Source organism: Bombus terrestris, chromosome 13 (assembly GCF_910591885.1).
Source record: "Bombus terrestris chromosome 13, iyBomTerr1.2, whole genome shotgun sequence".
Lineage (NCBI taxonomy): Eukaryota > Metazoa > Arthropoda > Insecta > Hymenoptera > Apidae > Bombus > Bombus terrestris.
In genome coordinates, this window is record NC_063281.1 from 11960049 (window position 1) to 11982635 (window position 22587).

Consider the following 22587-nt stretch of genomic DNA (forward strand, 5'->3'; position numbering starts at 1 on the left):
CGTGTCTGAGACTAGCAGCCTCGCTGAATTTCAATTTCAACATTTCTGAATAATAATTTCAGTAATTTTAACTAATCTCAATACTTCTAAATATACTAAACAATAAAATTAAAAATATTGCGGATGAATCAACCTCAATTAGATTATCAGTCCTTAAAAAGGTAAATTTGTACGAAAGTAAGATTATTCGTAACGCAGAAATATAGGGAATCTCTAGATAAAGAAATTATTATCCGAATAAAGAGTTAATTCGTTTTGACAGATTCACGGGCCATACCTTGACTTTCACGATATATCGGAGTATTTCAACGTTAATCAATCGTTTCGTTACGGGTTTCGCAAGCAAACCGCGTTTGTTCGTTCTTCTTAGGTATCTTTCGCTTCGGACTTCGGACGTTCCACAGATTCGCTATAAGAGAGAAGTTTTCATAGGAGCGCTTGCGCGACTTCGAGTTGCTTCTGTCCAAGGGAAGACGAGACAGCAAGCTGACGGGACAGCCGGTCCACTTAAAATCGATACCAGGCTGCAGCCGTCTCCGTCGCGTGCAATTCCCATGCAAATGAATTGCACCGACACCGACGTTACGTGAACCTTGGCTGGGATTGATTTTTCCAAAGTTTCCAACCGTTCCACGACCGACCTCCGCCATCGATAAAGATGCTCGTTGATTTCAACCCAACGGATTTCCGTCCTAAATTACCTACTTTTCGTGTTGCGACTCGACCTCGCGTCGTGCTCTCGCCTTCCTACGGAAAATGTCTTAAAACTAAATTTCGTAAGTCGTCCGACTATCATTTACAACGTAGGATTACGATACATTCATATTTGAAAAAGTATCAGTTAATCGTGACATTTAAAGTAGGATACGTAGTTGCCTCGGTAGGTGTTTGCCAAAATTTTCAGCAAGGAACACAAGCAACCATTCGACTAAATTAAATAAAATTGAATAAAATGAAGGGCGTCGGTGAAATTTCGATACAAGCAGATAGATGTAACGAAATAAAAAGTAGAAAGAACGAGTACAAGGAACAAGCGTGAGAAGACTAGAGGGAAAGGGATAGCTGGTCGTCGTTGCTATTCCGAGTGATGATTACACGCGCAACCACGGTTGTGCTAATTATCCGGACCATGATGGATCATTTCCGTACGGAAGGCATGCGCCCAAACAATACTTAGTTATTTCCATTAAGGTACTAGTGCAGAGATCGTAACACCGAGGTGCTACAATAATTAATCACTCGCGCGTCCGTGGACAAGGTTCGTTTAAGACGAGACGAGCGTTTTCAAATTGGGAGACCAACATCGACGCTTGCCATATAATCGTCCGATCTTTGACTCGTAATTGTATTTGCCTAGTCCTTATCGTTTTCGATGTCGTCGTGTGGTTAAAAGACGACGAAGAAAAATCGCGCGGTAAGAAAAGGCAAAAGTACGAGGGCAAGTATGAGATTTTCTCAGCCATAGAGCAACAAAACACGACTGCGGCAAATGTATTACCCGAACCGTCCGACTGAAGTTCGGTTGTACGCTAATGAAACGTAGCAGAAATATCTCGGTCGTTTAATTAGAAGCAATAAACGGGAGAAGTTCAATTGTCTGGTGTATTCGTAGGGCAAGGCTCCGTACAGACCCGAGCCGTATCGCCCATCTAGCGAACACCGCGGCAGCTTCCATCGCAGGCTTCTTCCCTATCCAACTCCGGGTAACCTCCAAGGTATCTTGTGCCGTCTTTCCTAAGATCCCTCTCCCCCTTCTGGTTTCCCCTGTACTCGTTCTAACCCACCTACCACCGCCACCACCCTCGGCTTCTATCTCTTTAGCTTCGTTCTAGCGGTGCACACGGCCTGGCTTTAGACGGTCCACGCGCGAACCTTCTCTTGTATAATTCCAACAGGATACTTCCAATATTTAATGCTCTGCTCCTCTTCGAACGGATACTACAGAGCACCCAGACACGACAAACGGTATAGAACGTGTCTACGTGTCGGCGACGCGCGATAAGTACGTGCCACCGCGATTAAGATTTCACGAGAACCAACCGAGATCCTGGAAAGTGTCGTTCATTCGATATGCACAAACAGCCGTGTGACGGGACTTGGTTACACTCTCCGCTCGAAAGGAAGTTTGTCGTCTCGTCGCGTATTAGGAGGCTACCGCAAACCATCGTGTATCCGACTGTTCGACCTTAAAGCATTGTACTCGTTACTCTTACAATTTACACCTTTACCGTATGTGGGTTTTATTGTTATAGTACGTGGCATTAACCCTCGCCGAGAACGACGAACACTGCATCACTTCTGATTCGTGCAGATACTTTGCGTTTTTTAAGTTACGTTCTATCAAACTCTATGAATTTATTTCTCAGGTTGATTTACTCGTAAAACCCTCACACTTGGCTCGTTTAAGCCGAAACACGTGATATCCAAACGACAAGTGTAAAAGATATTCCAAAGAAGATTCGTGTTAAAAATTTCACTGTACTCGACATACGCGTAAAAGGGAGAATCTAATCGATGGATTACAGCGCTCCGTTTAGTGGTATCGTATTATTTCAAACTGACGCGTTCCGATTAAAATTCTGGACGAAAAGTCGTCTGTAGTCGCTTGAGCATCGACGTAAACTTTCCGCATACCTACGAGGAAGAAAAAGTAAGTACAAAGACTCGGGAGCTAGTGAATGCGAAGTGACGCTGCAGAGTAATTCTACTCTTCTTAGAGAAGACGAGAGAGAGAGAGAGAGAGAGAGAGAGAGAGAGAGGGAGAATACGTGATAAGATGGACGAAGGGAGCAGATACAGGGGGAGGGACAGGTGCGGAGAATGTAAGTGTATATGTGCGTGTATGTACGGGTACACGGTGTCTTGCACGAACTAGAGAAGCAGAGAGAGAGCTAGAGAAGTGCCCTAGATCACCGGACGTCTAGCAGCGGAGCTGTGAGTGCAGATAAGGACCGCCACGGCGACGGCCAAGATGGACGGCCGACCGGTCTCAGCACTAGCCGGGCTTTCTACTCGGCTACCACGTCGCTACCGAGCGAGGATCTCCTCTGCCTGCTGTCCCCTTACCCCCAGAAGCTTCCTGGGGATCCTTATTTATACGCCGTCGGCCCAGACTAACGCCCATTGTCCCATTTCACCCCCGGGGTAATCTGCCGGACGCAAATCTAAGGCCCTGATCCTGCGGGCTACCGCGAAAATCTATGACGCCTTTAATTTACACGCACCTCGACCTGCTACACCCCACCGACATCGTCGTCGTCGTCGTCGTCGCTGTCGTCTTCCTCGTCGTCGTAGCCACCGTTGTTACCAAACCCGCACCGTCGGCCAAACTCACGATCTAGACCTGCAACAGTAAAAAGTCAGAATTATATTTGGTTATGGTTACTGGTACGAAGTTTGGTAGAATTAGGATACGCGTTAGGACTTCCTCGAGTACGATACAAGTAAGTTAACGGTACTTCATGCTTCGTGAAAAAAGATTACCGTGAATCTGCTTTTCTTTTACTGGACGATAGGTCTGTCGTACTCGTGTGCTTTAAATTGTCTTTAAGAAGGAAATATTGTAATGTCAGAGACATTGATGAAAGAGCAACTTTTAAAAACATAGGAAACACTGTTCAGCATTTTAATCCTAAACGAACGAGAGACGCCAGTACATTGAAAAAGTTCTTAGTAGCCGAAAATTTATACTTATTTTCGCAATTAAATACTATTTGTCAACCTACAAGTTTCGATATTATTTCCAATGAAAAGTTCATTTCTGAATTTTCTCCTTTTAGAGAAAGAAGAAGATTTAGAGAAAGGATCATTAATTTTATCAGCACTCTGACTCCTAGATTGAATGTTTGCTTCATAGTGCAACCATAACGTTAACGTCATTGCATCCGTATTCTTTCTCTTCCCATACCGCATATCTTCTCCTTTATTTCGTTCTTCTTATTTAAAGAAAATCGTCATTTGTACGATTAAGAGACAAGATGGATAAGAAGGATCGCGTAGCAGTAATTCCCGATGCGCCCGTACGTCTGCAAGGGGAATGGAACTCGCGTGGCTTTCACGAAATCGAAGGTAGAGCGGAGGCGATGGGTGTGGGCCAAATATTAACGTCGTGCGCGATAATTGCGAAGTAGATTGTAGGAAGGGCGGATTTCGCAGCGCGATCGGACAAACCCAGGGTCCTCGTGCCCGATAACATCTCGTCCTCTCCATAAATATGTCGCAGCGAGCTTAACCCCCTCGCCTATCTGCCGGTTACGAAGTAGGGGAAGCATTAACGTCAAACCGAGACGGGAATTATGGCTCCCCCGTCAGTTCTCAATGAATCGAACGTTTTCGGTAGGAAATCCAGCTTGGAAACGAACTTTGCTCGCTCGTGCGAGCAACAAAACGTCCGATCACCGATATTGTCTTTTGCTCTCCGATATTTTTAATCCTCGCGCGAGTTCATTCGTATCGAGTTCATTCGGGCCTAGTCGCGTACCAATTACTTCAGTCGTGAACATTCGTTCGAAATCAAACGCCTTGTCTTCTTCGAAACATCAAATTTCTGACTCGACGTTACGTAAGGAACGAAATTTCGCTAAGGTTTCGCTTGAACCTAAGATCCATCTTACCAGGAGGGGGGGGGGGGGGGGGGGGTAAAACCATCCACTTTTCAAGGATTAACGTTCTTTCGGAATTTAGAGAGTAAAGTAGACACAGTCGAATGGCGACTTGTATGTGAAAGTGACGTGAAACTCGACGCGACGCAAGCGTCGAAGCTATAGCGGAAGAAACGAAGTCGATAGAGAGGATTTAAGTATTCGTCGCGAACACGAGCACCCTGTCCTATTGTCTTCTCGTAGATGATACAAATAACGCAATCAGTATGCAGAAACTTCATGCATATTTCAGAGGGGGCCGCAAGGGTGGCCGGTGCTAAGAAGGGTTTATGACGGGGGTTGATCCGAGGATCCCCGTCAAACCGCACCGGTCTCAATATCTAGTTAAGCGGCCGGGGAACGACGAACGGCCAGGGGAGACGCGCGTACCTCTTAACTCCTGCAAACTCATTACAATAAATCAAGCTTTGTTCTTCGAGCGAGCAATGTTTGGTTAAATTCCGCGCTCGCTCGCGCCATCCTTCCCTCTCCGATTTCCACTTTAGCGCAGCCAGGTCACTGATTTTACGCATTCTCCGAGTATCCACAGCTCCTATTCGTCGATATAATACAAAGCTGAAAAGAAGATGAACGAGACGATAGAGAAACAGGTAGGATATACCGCTCATTCTACCGACCAAGCGACAAGTAGCATGTGTGACCGTATGTGCTGATGTTAATATATCGTAGAAGGCAGTCAAAAATGCGGAAACGCTTTGCGTTTCGTCTTACGTTACGACACAGTATTTCCACTGCAAGAGGACTGGACGAAGGGCGTAGATGACACCTTGATATACATCGATCTTTCTTCATCTTGATCCTGTCTAGATCGGTAATGTTGTTCGCGTCTCTGTTTCTAATTCTAGTAACAGCCAATGATACGTTGCACGCGAGATTAAGATGAATCTAATGTATCGCGACCAATCGATCCCGTAGACCTTTCGTCTGTCATTCCAACTCTGCAGAGTGCAGAAGTGACGGAGTAATCCGCGCGCGCAAAGAACACGGGACACGGCCGTGGCTCGAAGACGGGGAATCCGTAACTCGAATTTGTAGCTACGGATACAGAGGGATATCAAGCAGCTGGTGCATTCTGCGGGACTCCACGTGGTATAGGCGTCGACGTTGACTAATGACGGCGTAACGGCTAGATAGAAGGGAAGAGGAGAAAGACAGAGAGACAGACAGGGGGTGGCGTGGGGTGCATACTACGGATGTGGGGGTGAGAGGAGGAAGAGAGAAAGAGAACAACGACGTTAGGGGTGGCTGTGACCATGGCGGGAGGGAACAGAGGAGCGAAGGGGTCAGAGGGAATAACAGGGGGAGGGGAATGCAGGAGGGCCAGACAGCGCGCCCTGGAACAGAAAATTCACCCAAGTTCACGCGACCTGTTGCACCCCCTAGCTCACCGTTTAACCTATAACCTGCCCGCCAAACATGGGTTTAACCTCGCCTTATCGCGTTATCGAACTGCTTGGACCGCCTTTGCCACCTTTGCCGCCTCAGCCTCGTCCAAAGGTTCCCCCCTCGTCCTTTGCATTTTTCGTCACGTTGCGTTCTTACCATATCTCCGAGCAAACACACTCTGAAGATCTTTTTGTAAATCCCAGGTATCAGTTAGCGGCTATCTCTACCCGTTAGTTGCCTACGAATGGCAAACTGCGTGAAAAATGGAAAGAGAGAAAATGGGAGAACAAAAAATTGGAAAACATGAAAAGTTCGGAAAGTGGTGGGAAGGCCGAACGCAATGTTATCTAGCTAGAAGGTTGGACGTGTAGCCAATCTAGACGTTAATTAGCCTAGCGTCGCGTCCCCGAAATTCCGACCGCTCGTTATTCGTTGGTTCGAATCGATTCGCACGCTGACGAGCAACGAGTACATCGAACGGAGAGCAAATTAAATTTGGTTGCCGCGTCAACGCGATTACCAAACGTTCTGGCAAAAATATCAATCGCACGTGCAGGTATAATACCGGTTAACGAGTGTGCCTTTTAATTAATCGATGTTCTACCGTTATCCGGAAACGCTTGATTTTTCACAAGTTGACTTGTGAAGGGGTTGTATACACGAGCACGAGTGTTATAAAGATCCTATATACACATACATCCGTTGATTCCATAGATACTTTCTGTCTAGTAAAATTCGCATATTGTTCATACAAATCTATCAAAACGTCAGCATCGAATATTAGCTCATCTTTGGGATCTCGACGCACAAAAGCTCAATCTCTTTGATGAATCGTTGCCCCCTTGCTATTTTCCCCGTTTCTAGTTATCTGACTATATAGTGGAACGCTGGATTACGCGGCCGTAGTAAAGCATCAATCCGTAACGACGGATCTAAGAACATTGGCCACGCCTTCTACGTGCTCTTCCTTATTGGCCATTCTTCCTGACGCGACGACAGTTCCAAATTTCGTCTACCAATTAGCGCGACGCTGTTTCCCAACCAGCAAAACCGGTCCTAAGCAATCTTCGCGTTCCTGCGAATTTATCCGTGAAAATATCCCTCGATGCGCGATCGATGTACGGGACACATCCGAGATGGAATGTTTAGAGACGGGGAGAAGGCGAAATCCCGTGGTCTCCGCGATCTACGGTATCGTCGTCGAAACGACATGGTCGTGGAATAACGGAAGAACCACAGGCAAAACCTTTTAAAAGCAACTCGGCGTACTCACGTGAGTTGATGAATATTCATGCAGCTATATAATAACATTTTTGAGCCACTGTTTAGCTAATCCTCCGGACTCATTTATCGTCGGCGGCAAGGACAGCAATAATTCTTGAAAACGTTCCAACGGCGTTACTATTATTATCATGCGAATAAATACCCCGGGATTAAGCAAGACGGGGCAAGGCGAGGTGTACTCGCGAACGGTGCATTTTACGGAAACAAACGCACTGGCCGTCGACGTTCCGCGATTTTTCCTTTCTAACTACCGATCGTAACGACGGGCCACGCAACGCCTCTTTCGATTTAACTTAAGGTCGATTTATATTATATGGCAGACACCATCGTGTAACAGCAACGTCATGTACCGGTCAGTGGTGAATAGAGTGAACCGTCTCGTTTAAAGCGCATGTTTCAATGTTGTGTATATATACAGGGTGTAGCAGAACACGTATGACCCACTTCGGCAGCTGATTGTACACCTAAAAACAATGAAAAAGGTTCGTACAAACGTATGTTCTATCTATCATCGTTTATGAGATATGACGAATTTTCTTCTACCTATGTGTTTTATATATTCCATATATATACCCACATGAAAATAATATACCACGAAACGTAGCAAGCACAAAGTGCGATTAAAAAATGAAAGAAAAACGTGGAAAATCAGTATCGAGATCAACCCTTGTATTTATACACATCGCTAGTCTTAAGTATAACGATACTTTCCACGATATTTAATGCAAATTGATCGCTTTTATTTCCTAGTTATTCCTACCTATGAGTCTGTCGTTTCATTTGCCTCGCGTATGCCTCGAAACGTAAAATCTCGAACAAAATAACATTCGTAGAGTTTTCCAATAAATGTGACGAGTACGCGATCTAATACTTAGAACTGACAGTGTATTTACGCGAGTTTACGCCGCGAAAAGTTTGATGAGACGCGATAGACCAGCAAGCCGTTTCACTATTACCAATTCGGAAAGCAATTACATTTAATCCGTTCACGGTGAATTTGCGTTTGGACTTTGAAGTCGCGCAGGCGATACGTTATTATCACGTCACCTGATGATCCACCTACATCGTCCGATATGACGCGAAGCCATCTATAATTGAATAAGCAAATCGTAATCGCACATACCACGCGTGACATTTATTATTCAGCCAAACTTCGTTAATCGTCGCTAAAATAATGAGATATGGCGATTGTAATTCCAATATCTGATAAAAATGAACGTCCGTCTGGATAAAAACGTTGCGTCTAATTAAAAGTAGTGTACACATACGTCTAGACGATCAGACGCTTATAGAAAATTCCACTTTTGCGTCCAAGTAAATTCTCGCCGCTTCTTGGCAGCCGATCTTCCCCTTTTTTTTCTTTTTTGTGCTCTTTCTATGCGGCAGCATCGCAAACGTTCGAGTTAATCCACATTCAGGCTTCGTTAATGGAGGAGATGCATCGGAAAGTCGGTGGTGAACTCACGCTCCGTTTCCATCTTCCTGAACGACTCTTTCCCTCGTTCGCTTCTTGGCCCGCGTACCAAGCAGCAAACCTACATAGGTATATACACTACGAAACAAAGGGCACGTCTCTTCGTTTAATGTTACCGCAGTCGAGTCTCGGAGAGATTATAATAATCTCGGTTTACGTAGCGTCTCTCAAGCCGGTTAATTTGAGGAGGAAACTTGCGCCGACCGTAGGATTCGTGAATCCCGTGGCTCCCGTTCCATCGTGATCTCTTCTAGCCTACCAAATACCCGATCTCTGTCTAAATTCTCGGGCTATACTTCCGTAAGACACCTGATCAAGATGAAATTTCGTACATTTCGCGGAGAAAGATAGCTGATCTGAACAATGATATATCAGTTTTCGCGATTGATGCGTTCGGATGACATCGGTTCTTATATATTATATAAGTCGTCGCATTTAAAGCTAACGAAAATATGTTCTCAACTGTTTTAGATTTCCCACTTTCACGATATCTACCGGATGACGTATATGTTCCTCGCGGTTCAATCGTGATTTTGATAGTACGTTGCGCTTTAATTAGTACGAAGTTTCTGTTCGCGTCTTCAGGATAGACGAGAAACTTATTTACGTATGACAATATATCTTTTGCTACTACGTGCTATCTTTTACGTGTCAAAGGATTTATCTCGCGAAATAAATAAATATATAAACGAATAAATAAACGATCAGAAGCAAATTTCGTTTGATTTCGGTCATTGGAACCACTGACTTGCCGAGTCGAGACACGGTAGATCGACAAATACCTGCAAAAGCTTCGGTTAGAAGGTTAGAAGGGCATCTTTCGGTCCATTGGCCAGACGGCATGATGTAGACTCGTTTCGTGTGCTCGGCACATGTCCCGACGGAGAAGAACACATCGCCGTTCCACAGGAACGTTCGTTTCACCGGATGACAGACGATGATTTGTGGTCGGTCTCGGCCGCGAGCGGTTTCCCGATTTTTATGTAAGGAGGCCGTGTTCCGCACGGTGCCCGGAGGATTCCATACTCTCGGACGATCGTAAATTACAGCGAAACGTTGCGAGGTCCTGCTCGTTCGATTCACCCGCGCTCCTTCCAGTCGTTTAGCTGTCGTTTTCGTCGCTTTCTTCGGTTCCTTCCACTTCTTACGTTTCTCTGATTTCTTCGATTCTTTTGATTTCTTGTACAGTCGCAAGGTAAAAGGTCGCTCGATGACGATACAGTTCGATTGTGTAGCAAGGAACGAGTTATTCAGGATGATAAGGTAGGGTCCGCTCTATTTATCATGTTACATATAGCAGTCTGGTGGCAACTGTGTAAACTTACGCTTAATATGGTTCTAATAAGCTGACAGGATAAACAGAAGCGGCCATCAATTTCAGTATATCATCTCCGTTCGTAAATATCAGTACATTTATAAAAAACAAGATGGTACAAAAAAATCATTAAGGACTTTTTAAAAATTGTGGGGTTATCGTCTCGTTTGCAAACTCGAGATTACATATTGCTTGTTCTTGTATCTCTTTCGTTGTGAATACATACTACGACTGATCGCGAATCTCGAGAGACTCATCATGACGATTTTCATGGAAAACACCGAGTACATATAGTGAAATATTATTTTCAAAATGGCCTGTATAATATTTCCTCGCTGACCCAAATAACCCGTACTATACGTACCAACTTTTATGAAAAAGTATCTACAGGAGTTCGTAACTAAGATTTCCAAGTGATTACACAAACCTTGTCAGAGTCTAACGCGGATTAATTTTCGAACAAGAACGAAAAAAGCTTAGGAGGGCGAAATTTCGGCGTCTCGTACGTGTTTTAGGCGCGCTGCTCCGAGAACGACGGTTCCTTGCCGAGAAGCTCGATACGTCGCGCAACACGTTGCAGCCGTCTCAGCTACGCGACGGAAAGTTCGAGTTGAGTTTAAGCTGCCGCCGTCGCGGGACGACGCAGCCAAGAACGGAGCGAGTCACGCGACCAAGTGATATGTGTCAGGTCCACAATACTCGAGCGCGACTTTGCTAAGTAAATGTTATTTCCGCCGGTGCATAATTGTGACTAGGTCGAGAAACGAGAAACGAGAAATGTCGTGACGTAAACGTTCAAAACGGTTAAAGGGAGGCCCAGGTGGCAAGCAAAAGCACTCTTTGCTGGTTACGCGAATCCTCGATCTTTCGTTACGTTGACATGCAATCATTTTCTTTTCTGTTGCCTTGGTTTCCTTGCTTCGGGCCAAAATCTAAATACACGTGAAATTCCCTACAACTACACGCGCGAGGTCATAAAATAATCTACATTTACACCTCCGTTGATAAATATTAGGACACGTACTAGTTCCACGCGAAACATGATAATTAATTTCAATCATTAACACGTTCGAGATCGATGACATAGCATGCGTGTTATGCAGTATCTCACCGCAATGACCGACGACAGCACCATCATGTATGTCATCGGAATTTTCAGTCAATTCTCAGATAACAATCGGAAAAGTCCGAAGTATTAATTATTTTTGCAGTGGTTGCAAAGATAATCCGGGTTTATGTTTCAGAGAGGTTTATGTCTTGTTTCAAGAATTATCATAAGGATAATTTATTTATATTACTTGAAACAATTTTTGCATTTAATTATATACATAAATATACCTTTATATTTCGGTAAAATTATGTATATACATGTTATATAACCTTCTCATTCTTGAAATAAATATTATTACCTTTTACGTGTTTATCTTTCCTGAAATTTTAACTAAAACGCTATTTTATTCGGATGACGTACATGGTATGTCACTTGGTCATCCGACATCAAAATTATTACAAATGTCCGATGACATACCGCGTATGTCATCACGTATTTTTAAATAAAATTTTTCTGAAACGTGCTTTTTTTATTCCTGCACTGATTACTTTCACGTATTTTTCATTACAAATGCAAAAAACGTTTCCCGTCGTTCAGGAGAGATTTGTTCCAAATGTCACCGGTCTCGAACGTGTTAAGGAAACGATCAATCATAATTTCACGCGTATTGCGTGATTCAATGCGCACAGTAAAGATTTGCTAAAACAATTTGTAAGAGTTACAAATGCATACAGTAAATTATAACAATTGTCAATATAAAGGATATAAACGCGAAAATTTCGAACAAAATACCTTTCAAACAGAAATCGAACGTCCCTCCGATCCATCGCTCTAGTCTCGTTTCGACGCGTTTAGCGTATACAAGCATTAATTGCTTTTCATTTGTCTAGCTAATTTCAAGGCTCGAGGTTAGGGGTGGAGACGGGGCTGGAGGAAAAGGGGTGGGAGTAGCGGTGGAAGGATCGGAAACGGAAAGGAAGCGCCGGTCTGTTTAGAGCGACGCAGCGTAGTAGGTAATCATCCGTAGATGAAAGAGCTGTCGGAGTCCGTCGAGGCGAACGAAAGGGAGCAAAGAAGAGAACGGCACGAAACAGAGCCACTACTCTCTGCTTTGGTTCGTAGCATGTTCTTCCCCGGCAGCGTGCCTCCGCTCTGCTAGCATCCATTCTCGTTTTACCCTCGAACGGAGGGCCCCGCGGGCTGTCGTTCCCCCTCGTTCCCAGCCCGTACACCCCCTCGCCACCTTCTTACCGTCCCTTTCAATTAACCGATCAATCGGGCTACGTTAACGTTTCCTTCGACATCAAACACGCGTTGTTCGCGATAATTAATCGTCAAACTTGGTAACAGGGCATACGCCGTTAGTTATTGGCAGTCTAATCGAATTTTTTCCCCGCAGAGGAATCGGTCATCGAGAGAGAGGGAAGCAAGCGAACCGCTCCGACACAAGGAAACAGCCATTTTTTGTCGCCTCGTAACATCAAAGAGAAAACCGAGCGCGCGACCATTTATATATCGAGTCGTAACCGATTTTCGAATACCGCGTTTCGATATACCCGGCCGTCTATTAATAAGAGGGCCGCCATCACGAAATAAAGAGATGAGCAAACTATCGGAGTAACGTGCCTTCCGGCTGAGATAACGTAATCGCGTTCGCCGACAACGATATGATTCAGTTTCTGTCCGCTTTATCCACTCCTGTCATTGACTCGTTATTTTCATCGTTGCTTCGAATTGATACCATCGATTGAGTGTCGTCGGCGAGGAACGATCGAGGCAACCTAGTCGAAAGGGAAGGGATATACCCGAAGGAACCGATGTTGCGAGGTCGGTAAAACTGGTCAGCGATTAGAGCGTACAACTTTCGACGAAAACGTTAAATACGACCATTAACTTGTGGCGAACAAATTTATGTAAATAAGATTTCCTTTCTCGGACGTTGGATACCAGATATGTACCTGGATAACGTGCAATTGATAACTCGATAAAAAGTGGAGGCTCGATTGTGCAAACATTAATCGTCTTCTTCAAGTAAATATAGAAACTTCTTGCAAGATTTATAAATATTTGTACGATCCCTTGAAATTAGGAGTAGAAGAATCGCGTTGTGCGTACATCGTTGGATGAAGATGAAAGAAGATAGCGCGTTACGAACGTGTTTAGACGCGGTGGTTGGCAGTAGTCGTGTGGCACTCTAATTATTCAACGATGTACGGCTTACTAGAAGTCCGTGCACAAGGTACCTGCTAATAATGACCGTCCGGCTTGCGGTTAACGTACCTGCAGTTCCGTACTCGAGGGGTTCGTGTAATCTCTCTGTGAAAGCTCACCCTTCTCTCTGCCGGCCAAGTCGAGGGTGACAGTGCTCCTAACGCGTTGTGCGCCGTACCTCGTGCTTGCTAACGCTTCAGCTTCTGCCGCTTCTGCTTTTGCTTCTGCCTCCACTCTTGCTGCTTTGCTTCCGGTGCCTGGAAACGTCGACTTCAAACGGAATCATCAAAGGTTCATCGGCTAAGAGTAATATAATTCCTTCGTTACCGTGTATCTGATCTATACAACACGCTATCTCGGTAGATCGCCTACTGTTTGCTTTCGAACAGCTCGTTAGACCGTATCGCAGCTCCAACTGGAGTTCGTGAAACTGAAAGATACGACAACCGTAAAAACGACCTGTCCTTTCCAAAGAAAGCGTGACATCGTGGTTGTTTTTTTCTTAATCAGCCTACTTTAACTACGTTTTAGTCACGATGCGTGTTCCTGGTCAGAGTACGCTGCACAGCTAAGAAGAATTCACATGAGACGACACAACGACGAAGGAAATGCTCCTCTCGTTTATTACTGTCGCGCGATACTATTAGGTTGTACGAAAATTAGGAAGAATTTAACTAAAATCAGGCTTTTTGATATCTATAACTTCACCGGTCGTCTCTGAAACATCTTTTCGTCCTTTTCGGTAACAAATTATTTGAAATAGCTTTTACAGAGTACGCTGGAACCTCGATTATTCGAACTCTGCTATTCGAATTCTCTATCATTCAAACATCGTGCCATCCCAACGTTCCATTATGCGAACACGTTTCGCATATAAAATGTTCAATCTTCCACGAAAATTTTTGTTAACGATCAACGACGCTACTAGCAAAAAGGTGATACAACAACTTCACAAGCAATTAAATTTAACGCATTGCTGTTACATGGTGACATATGCTTGGTTGGGCGTTAAATGTGTGACACGGAAAAGAGCGTGGAATAAACCAGTGAATTACATCGATGAAACCATACGGGAAAAAGTGAACGATAATATTACGACAGATGTAGAAGAAACTCTTCCTGCGCTGATTCAATACCGACACTACACTGATTCGATGGTTGTGATAGCGCTACAACGCGATAGAATGGTTTCAATGTGACGGATTTACTCGATTGACCATGACACTAAGAGCATTTGAGGCGTTAGAAGTAAAGTTAAGATGGGAGAAGGCACAAAATGAATGTAACTTCGCCGAATTGAATCCGCTAAACAAGGTTTCTGATTTAGCAGCTAAAAAGCCTTGAGATCCATAAATCTTCGATCGAATCGTATCTGCTTACGTTATTTATATCGCTATTACGAATATTTACGTTCTTTTTTCAAATAAATACACGAAGATAAACATCGAAAAAGTAACTGTTCTATTATCCGAAAATTCCCTCATCTGAACGCCCTTGTCTCTCGATTAGATCGGATAAATGAGGTTCTACTGTATATAATGTTTTGTTTACGTCTTTGTCTCGGCCAGTAACATTTCCAAAAGAGAAGACTGACGCATACGTCCAAACACGGTGGCCGAGAGAAGACGATGGAGAAACAACTGATATCGAGTCCATCCTCTCCCCCTGTTCCAAGAAGGAAACTTTCTCCTTTTCCTTCATTTTGTTTCTCTTCGACGAGGTCCACGCGCTGCGATCTGCCGTGTCCGCAACTTGTTCGAACATTCGTGGTTCCAGATGGCAGCAGTAGCTGCGGAACGTCGAGAAGATACGGCGTTGATCCGGTCCCCTTTTCTTCTCGCTCCTTCCCCGGTGTCTTGCTCCTCGCGCCTCCATCTATTACGCTGCGTCATGTTTGCAGTGTCCTAGTCCATTACCGGGAAACGTGTAACATTTAAAAATTGATAAATTGATAAATTCGCGGGATCGTCGGGACGAATGACGAATGCGCGATGCGTAAGCCATACGCGCTTGTCCATCGGTGAAAAATGCCGCGTAATAACGAAACGAATGATCGTGTTTGAATAGAGTACCGGACGGTCGGAATTGCGATGAAAGGATCGCGTCAACCGTAGCCTTTCGTTTTTGCACGGTCGTACGTTATTTTAATGTTTTAATATCGTGTCGGCGCGGCCATTCGCGCAACGTGGTGTCTGGATCGTTCTCGATGCACTTCCCTCGTGTATTTTCCTTCGTCGATCACCGTTTGCCCGTATCCTCCTTTCGGACAATCCCTCGCAAACTTTCGTATCTGCAAAATTAATCAATTAAGTAATAATGGAAAAGAGAAAAGGAAAGGAAGAATAATTATTAAATATACCAAATTAACGAAGTTTTCAGAAAATTTTTTATCTCTTTGCATTTTTATATTCGATGTTTAAAGTATACTGAGCACGAATGGGATAAATTTTCGAAATGGGCTAACAGCTAAATAATATTCACAGTCGCAAAGGTTTCGAATTGGATTGGGTAAAGTCGAGACACTCGAGTAGCAAGTATTTCGTACAACGATTTGATCGAGCAATTTTTATCTTTACGATTTCTATCTGTGGCATGTTGGACTCGAAACATACGAAATGAAAGAGTTTTCCTTTTTTCTCTTACAGGCCGCGAGCCTGCGAACGAATACGGGAGGAGACTGGACGGCTTGCACTACCGATATCCACTCGCATCGATAGCTATATCGACAGCTATAGAACAGGCGCGCAATGGGAAAGGAAAAGTACACGAGTCGTCGAATTGTATTCTCGCGGCTCCTGGTTCGCGGACGATTTAACATGGGGCCGATAACGACCGGGATAAATCAGCGCCCGTCCGAACGAGGCGCGGTCCGAAATCAATAATAATGGGCAGGAGCCATTAGTAAAATTAATAAATTATGCCTCACATTATGTGCGCATTGTGAGTCGCGCGCGCTAGCACGTCGGGGTAATACGTCGTAAATCATATTAGTGAATAATCCGCATCACCATAACCAGCCGCGCGAGCAACGAGTACGTTTCGCGCAAAGGCAAAAGTCGCGTCGATCCCCTTTCGCTTGTTTGCCAACTCGTATTCCGCTTTGTTCCATGATTTGTCGATCTTTCTCGATTTCTAGCCGGTTCCCGTATCGGCCACGTCGGATACAGCTAGGGCTGTGCTAACGACAGATACCATTGACAATAATGCAAAGCAATAATCGGCGAAGATATTCGACAAAAATAGAATCGAACGATCGATCGTTGTATTAGAAGGATACGAGGAGTTTGACGAACAAAGGCGATCGTTAAATTCGATCGCAAGCGCTAAAACCGCATCTTCCATCGTTTGAATGGTGGTGATCGTCGAAACGATAGTCGCATTTACGAATCGGGATAGTCGTAAGGCCAGACGGTCAGATGTTGAGGGGATCGGTCGGTCGGTCGGTCAATCGATCGGTTGGTCGGTCTACGTTAGATATCTATCGACGAACGCATAGCTTCCTATTAGCGAAGCATTTCCTACGAACGAGATTCTAGCTTGGTTCGCTTCTGCTCCCCGCTTCGTCCTTCTCACCACCACGTTTGTGTCTCTTCACCGTTCCGCGCTGCACCGTGCCGCGCCACGCCGCGCTACACCGCGCTACGCCGCACCCGTGGGCGATATCGTATAAATGTGTCGTTAATTACTTACCCCGCGGCCGCGACACCACCCTTCTCTTCCACTGGTATTTCTCCTCCCTCTAACCGTCTCCGCCAACCTCCACTACGTCCGCTACCGCCGCCTCCTCCACCGTCACCCTTCTGTTCCATAGACCCGTCACCTCTACCGACCTGCCTTCCGAGTGTACCACGCTATCCTCCTCTTCCTCCCAAAACCCCCCCGCGCTTGCCTCTTTCTCTTTTCCCACCTTCGATTTGCCCCTCTTACTTTCTCGCTTTGTTCCCTACTGCCACTACCATCGCTGCCACCTCCTCCTTCTCCTTCTCTTCTGTCCCTTTCACCAACCAGTTCTCTCTTTCTCCACCGATTTGACCGTTCCTATCTTCTTTCCGCTATCGGGCTGTTTCTCTACTCTCTCCGCAGAGCCTCATCCTCGCCCTCGTTCTCGTTCTCGTTCTCGTCCTCGTCCTTGCCCTCATCCTCCGCCACGTTATGGCACCGCGTGTTAAGGAAACTAATGTTTATTTGAAAAACTAATTGAACGGGACTCTCGCGTCTACAGCCGGCAATTAAACGAGATTACTGCAGTAGCGCTCGAGCCCCCGTGGGGATTAGATAGCACAGTAAGATATGGAACGCGTAATGTTTAACTACGGCTGCCGGCAGCCCTCTGAAGCGCCGCCAATAATTAATTGTTAGCTCGATACTGCTACTACCGCGAAAACCAGCCGATATCAAAAAACCGGAATACTGCTGCTGCCGTCGCCGCCGCCGCCGCCGCCGCCTCCGCCGCCGCCACCGCGGATCGTTTCACCCTTCCTCTCGTCTCCTTCCTCCTTCTCCCATTGCCACCCATCTCGGCCGTTTCTCTCACATTCTTCTATTTTCTTCCCCTATCCGTTCGCTTCACTTTTCCTCGCCCTGATCCTCTCGTCGTTAGCAAGCTTCGTTTCTTCACCGGTTTACTTTGATCACGATTCGTGTAATCTCCCGAGATGAAACTCTATGCGCCGCGCGGCGAGGTCCGCTCGTTTCGCCATTTCAAAAGTTCCGTATACGCACAGAGGCGGTCAAGCAAGACAAGAACAACGCGGTACGTTTCGTCGAGCCCGTTAACACTGTTTTCATACGTGTTCCTTCTCGAATTGAATTTACGCTTCGTCCAAAGAATTGGAAAGACGAGAAATCGTTTCCTCGTTTTTGTCGCGTCGTATCGCCCTTCTTATCATCTCTACGCATAGGCGAGTACGCGTTGCGTCGAGTAATTACGGCACTCGATAGCCTCCGCGCCGATTCCCTATTTGTCAAGCCTTTACTGCGACAAAGCGAAACGAACCAGCCTTTGGAGGATCCGCCGTCAGCTTTTTGGTTCGCAATACGTTGCATACGGGCGACACACGCTCGTCGATAGTCGACAATCAGCTACTATTCCAAGAGTCGAAGCGAACCCAATCGGGGATCTACACAGTCAGAGAAAAATATTGTTAGTATATTGCGGATGTTTATGCGTTTCTATGAAATTTATATAAGTAACAATGTAAATATGTAAATATATAGAAAACAACAAAAATAAAGTACTCGCGACAGTCGCGTCTCATTGCAATGCTAATTAAATGTCAAAATGTCGAAAATCTTTGTAAATTAGGCGATCTGTTTGTTGCATACATATATATGTCCTTGCGTTTTATGTAAACATTCTGCGTTCATACTAATCTACAATAATGGTACTTAAGCCTGTTTATCATCACCTGTATTAATAAAGATTATGAGATAAAGATTATAAGAAAGATATAATAAAGATATAAACATTTTTTATGGTAATGGTAGGTGTTCAAATACTTTCGTGAAACATCGTAAATGTCAACTCTTGTCTTTGTATGACGTTTTACGACATTGAACGCACCGGAAATATTCTCTCTCCGAAAGAAAGCGGAACGCTAATCTAACCCATTGTAGACCGTCCTCTGTCGATACTAGCTCGGGGATTAATGCAACGTAGTAACGCGATAGTGTCCGCTCACCGAGCCGCAACCACCGCTCGCAGCATTCGGTCCGCCACCTTGACTATCGCAGTCGACCCCATCAGCCCTTTTCTGACCAACGAAACACCGATCCTGGCAAGTTTCTAACTTATAATTATCATCTCCGGCTATACGCTCGAGCTCGTCTATGACAACGTCCGATGCTGTGGCAACACGATCCGCTCCGTATTACGGTTCCTTTACCATCGTCGCAACGCAAAAAGGATATCATCGTCGACATCGACACGCCTAATATCATACACGCGCTCATACACGTACACTGCCATTCGCAAGTATTGGGACACCTGCCGGTCTCATACGAAACGTGACAATTAATTCGTAGTGCTATCTGATCAATGGTAAATAAACGATCAAGATTCTGTATTTATGCAAAGCAAAAGATTGTTAAAACTACTTGAAAGAATTACAGTAAGATAGTAAATTAGTATAAGTATGCATTGACCTCGACAGTTTTCTAACTTGAATCCTGAAAAGCTTGAATTAGACAGAAGATCGCAAAGTCGTAAAGGGGTTCTTCTATTCTATTCTCCCTGAGCACAGTGATAACTGTAGGATATTTTATCGACGTTTCCTACCGTGCTCGGCAGTCTTTTGAACGTCGCGGCCTGTGAACAGCTCGCATGTTCGCTACTATGATGCGGATCAACGCAATTGCTCGCATATTATAATTTATAACTGTGCCTCTGTGCAAGGACTATTTGGATGTGAACAATCGGCACGCCGACAATACGAGACCTTAAATCATAATTTGGTTAATGTGGAATGTAATGTCGATGTTGGCGGAAGCGTCTCTACATCCCGATAGGTTGGGGCAGACAATGCGCTGGCGAGAACGAGAGGACAGGCTCGCTCGTTCGTTCGTTTGTTCGTTCGTTGCACGATAGTTGGCCGACGCCTGGTCGGTCGGCTAGCTGGCACGTTCGCGCGCGACCACGTGCGCGCTTCTGTACTCTATGCGAGGGATTATAAATCGCTGACCAATGAGTGCATTCCATTTGTTATCACGATCGTTGGTACGCCAGTTAGACGCTGTTCGTTGCTTTATGCTTGAAATATCGCGCTGCGTTGACGACGTTAACCTCGTCTTTTGTCGATCGACGAGAACCGAGTCAAACGAAACTATTACGCCTCGGAACGACCGCTGCGGTCTCGCGGTAGTTCTCGTTGATGTTGGATACGCTTGAACCCAGTGGTGTACCGGTTATCCTACAGTTGCGAACGTCCGTTTGTAATAACACACCTTATCTCGTTTCAAAGATAAAGTTCAAATATATATTCTTCGATTGTAGTTAGATCAATTTTAATTATTGAAAATACAAGCAAAAACGAAAAGCCTCATTAAAAAATAAGAGATTCGCAAATAAAGAAATTGTTATATCCAAGTAAACGAGGATCCAGTTAACGAATTGATTGGCCAACAGTGGTTAGCAGGCTAAAATAGATCTATTTGCGATTCATTTGTCTTTATTAACATTTAATTTCATGATTATAGACATTTATATTTAATTTTTGACTCGGTAAAAGAGAACAGATTAGAAGAAACACGCAATGATGGATGATGGAACGCGTTAAGTGATATAAGTACGTATATGGTCAGACGCAAGAGATACGTGTCCGAGCGAAGTAATAGCTGAGGAGTAGATTCGTGTTATTTTTGTCAGACATAATGGACACGTGCTGTTCGATTCGCACAATATATCCGCCATCATTTAAAAGAACATTTAACGCGACTGTCTCTTGGTTCGCGAAACAATAACGACGGGATGTTATCAATTACCAAGTCCTGATATCACTACTCACCATACGTGCAGTAAGTATTAGTCCCGATAGTCAATCGTTTACACGCTGGACATTCGCGAGCGTAACGTTTAACCCTAGTGTCCGAGCCAGTTACACTTTCCATATTTCTTCCAATAATATTTTTATTTCCTAGTGAAAATACTACGACGCTGCTCTTGATTTCATTCTTTGAACATTTCCGCATCAAACTTTACAGAAAAGTCTCGAGCATCGAATCTTCAAATTCTTTTACGTGCTCCACATTTTACTTACCGTACGAGGGTTAACCTATCCCTTCCGCTCTGCCTCTCTCTTTCTCTGTACATTTCTAAATGCGAAACGAAGAAGAAATTAGAATGTAGAAAAACTGAGTAGACCGTGGCAAAAGCGAACAGAAAAGGGAGAGTGAATCAGAGGGTGATGGTTAGAAGAGGGGTATGGTGTGGGGCAGAGACGGCTGGTGGGGGAGGGGAATAGAAACAGGCAGCCGGTCGTTAGATGGGTAGCGCGAAAGGTGGTCGGTGGAAAAGGAGGTGGAGGAGGAGGTAGCGGAGGAGGAGGTGGAGAAGAGGAGGTGTTGGTGGAGGAGGAAGGGCGGCGGTAGAAGGGTAGCCATAAAAGTTTATGCTCTCCATATGTTGTAATATAGTCGGTAGCAAGCGGCAGGGTGCGGGGGGATCGGTAAAATATGCGGGCAATAAGTATGGATTGTTATTAACACGGGGCGCGCGGTGTCCGCCGCGTTTCTGAATCCATTACCTCCGCATGGCGGCTGAAATACCGGCCGATATATCCGACCTGGTGTGTACATCGCCGCACCAATGGCGAGGGAAAGAGTAGAGGCAGGAACGCTAGATAGCGAATGCGAGAATGAGAATGAGAATGGGAGAGGGAAAGAGAGGAGAGGATTCGGAGAGCGTATGAATGGATTAGCAGGTACGGCAGGCGCGGTGCGGCTAAAATTACGATCGGATTTCACGTGCCGTACACCCAGACCAGACGTATACGTATGTACGTTCAAGCCTGCGTTTACACCGTACAAGCGTATTCACTTTCCGACACGGAGAAAACCCAGTCGTCCCGCTTTCCTTCGCGAGCTTCCCCTGTCCCGAGCCTACCGTTTAACGGCATCGCCAAATCATGCGGATGATCGTTCCTGTTGTCCTAACGAGATTCGACTTATTTTTCGAAAGTCAACGTCTTTCCACCATCGACTGTTAAACCTGGCTGGTCAAGAACAGGATAACCTCCTGTTACGGTACGAAGATCGGCGAATTCGTTCAAGCCTCTTACTTTTATTAAAAAGATGAAAGACGTCGAAAGCGAAACTCGTTTCTTTTTCTTTCGTCCTTTAACGCAGTTTTGATCTTCATGAATTGTAATAAGAGTCGCGAAACCAGCTATACAGAGCTTCCTTTCTACATTTACACCTCTTCATTCTTATTTTCACTGGGCGTACACCTTCTTGCATCGATTGTTAAACTTGGCCGATTAAGAACACGGTAATCCCCTGTTCACGATCGTGACTCACACCTTTCCAGACTCTTAAAATGGAAAGACAAATAATCGTGGTAGAACGAGCACGGCAGACGACTGATGGGTCTGGCATGGCTCTAACTAGACGCAATCAAGCGAGGAGCCGGAGTTTGTGGCTGGTTACGAGAAAGAGAGAGAGAGAGAGGAATGAAGACTAACAGCGTGTCGCTCGGAGGCTAACCAGAAGT

General features: G+C 45.0%; 1 long non-coding RNA gene across 2 annotated transcripts in view; it reads right to left on the bottom strand.

Moving 5' to 3' along the window:
• Positions 1-3109: 3109 nt before the first annotated feature.
• LOC105666420 overlaps positions 3110-22587 on the bottom strand; it is a 58750-nt gene continuing 39272 nt past the window's right edge. For both annotated transcript variants that reach the window (XR_007226179.1, XR_007226178.1), the window contains 3 exons: positions 17073-18502; positions 13502-15672; positions 3110-3343 (listed from right to left, as the gene is read on the bottom strand). This is a non-coding gene — a long non-coding RNA (uncharacterized LOC105666420). The remainder of the gene's footprint in view (positions 3344-13501; positions 15673-17072; positions 18503-22587) is intronic.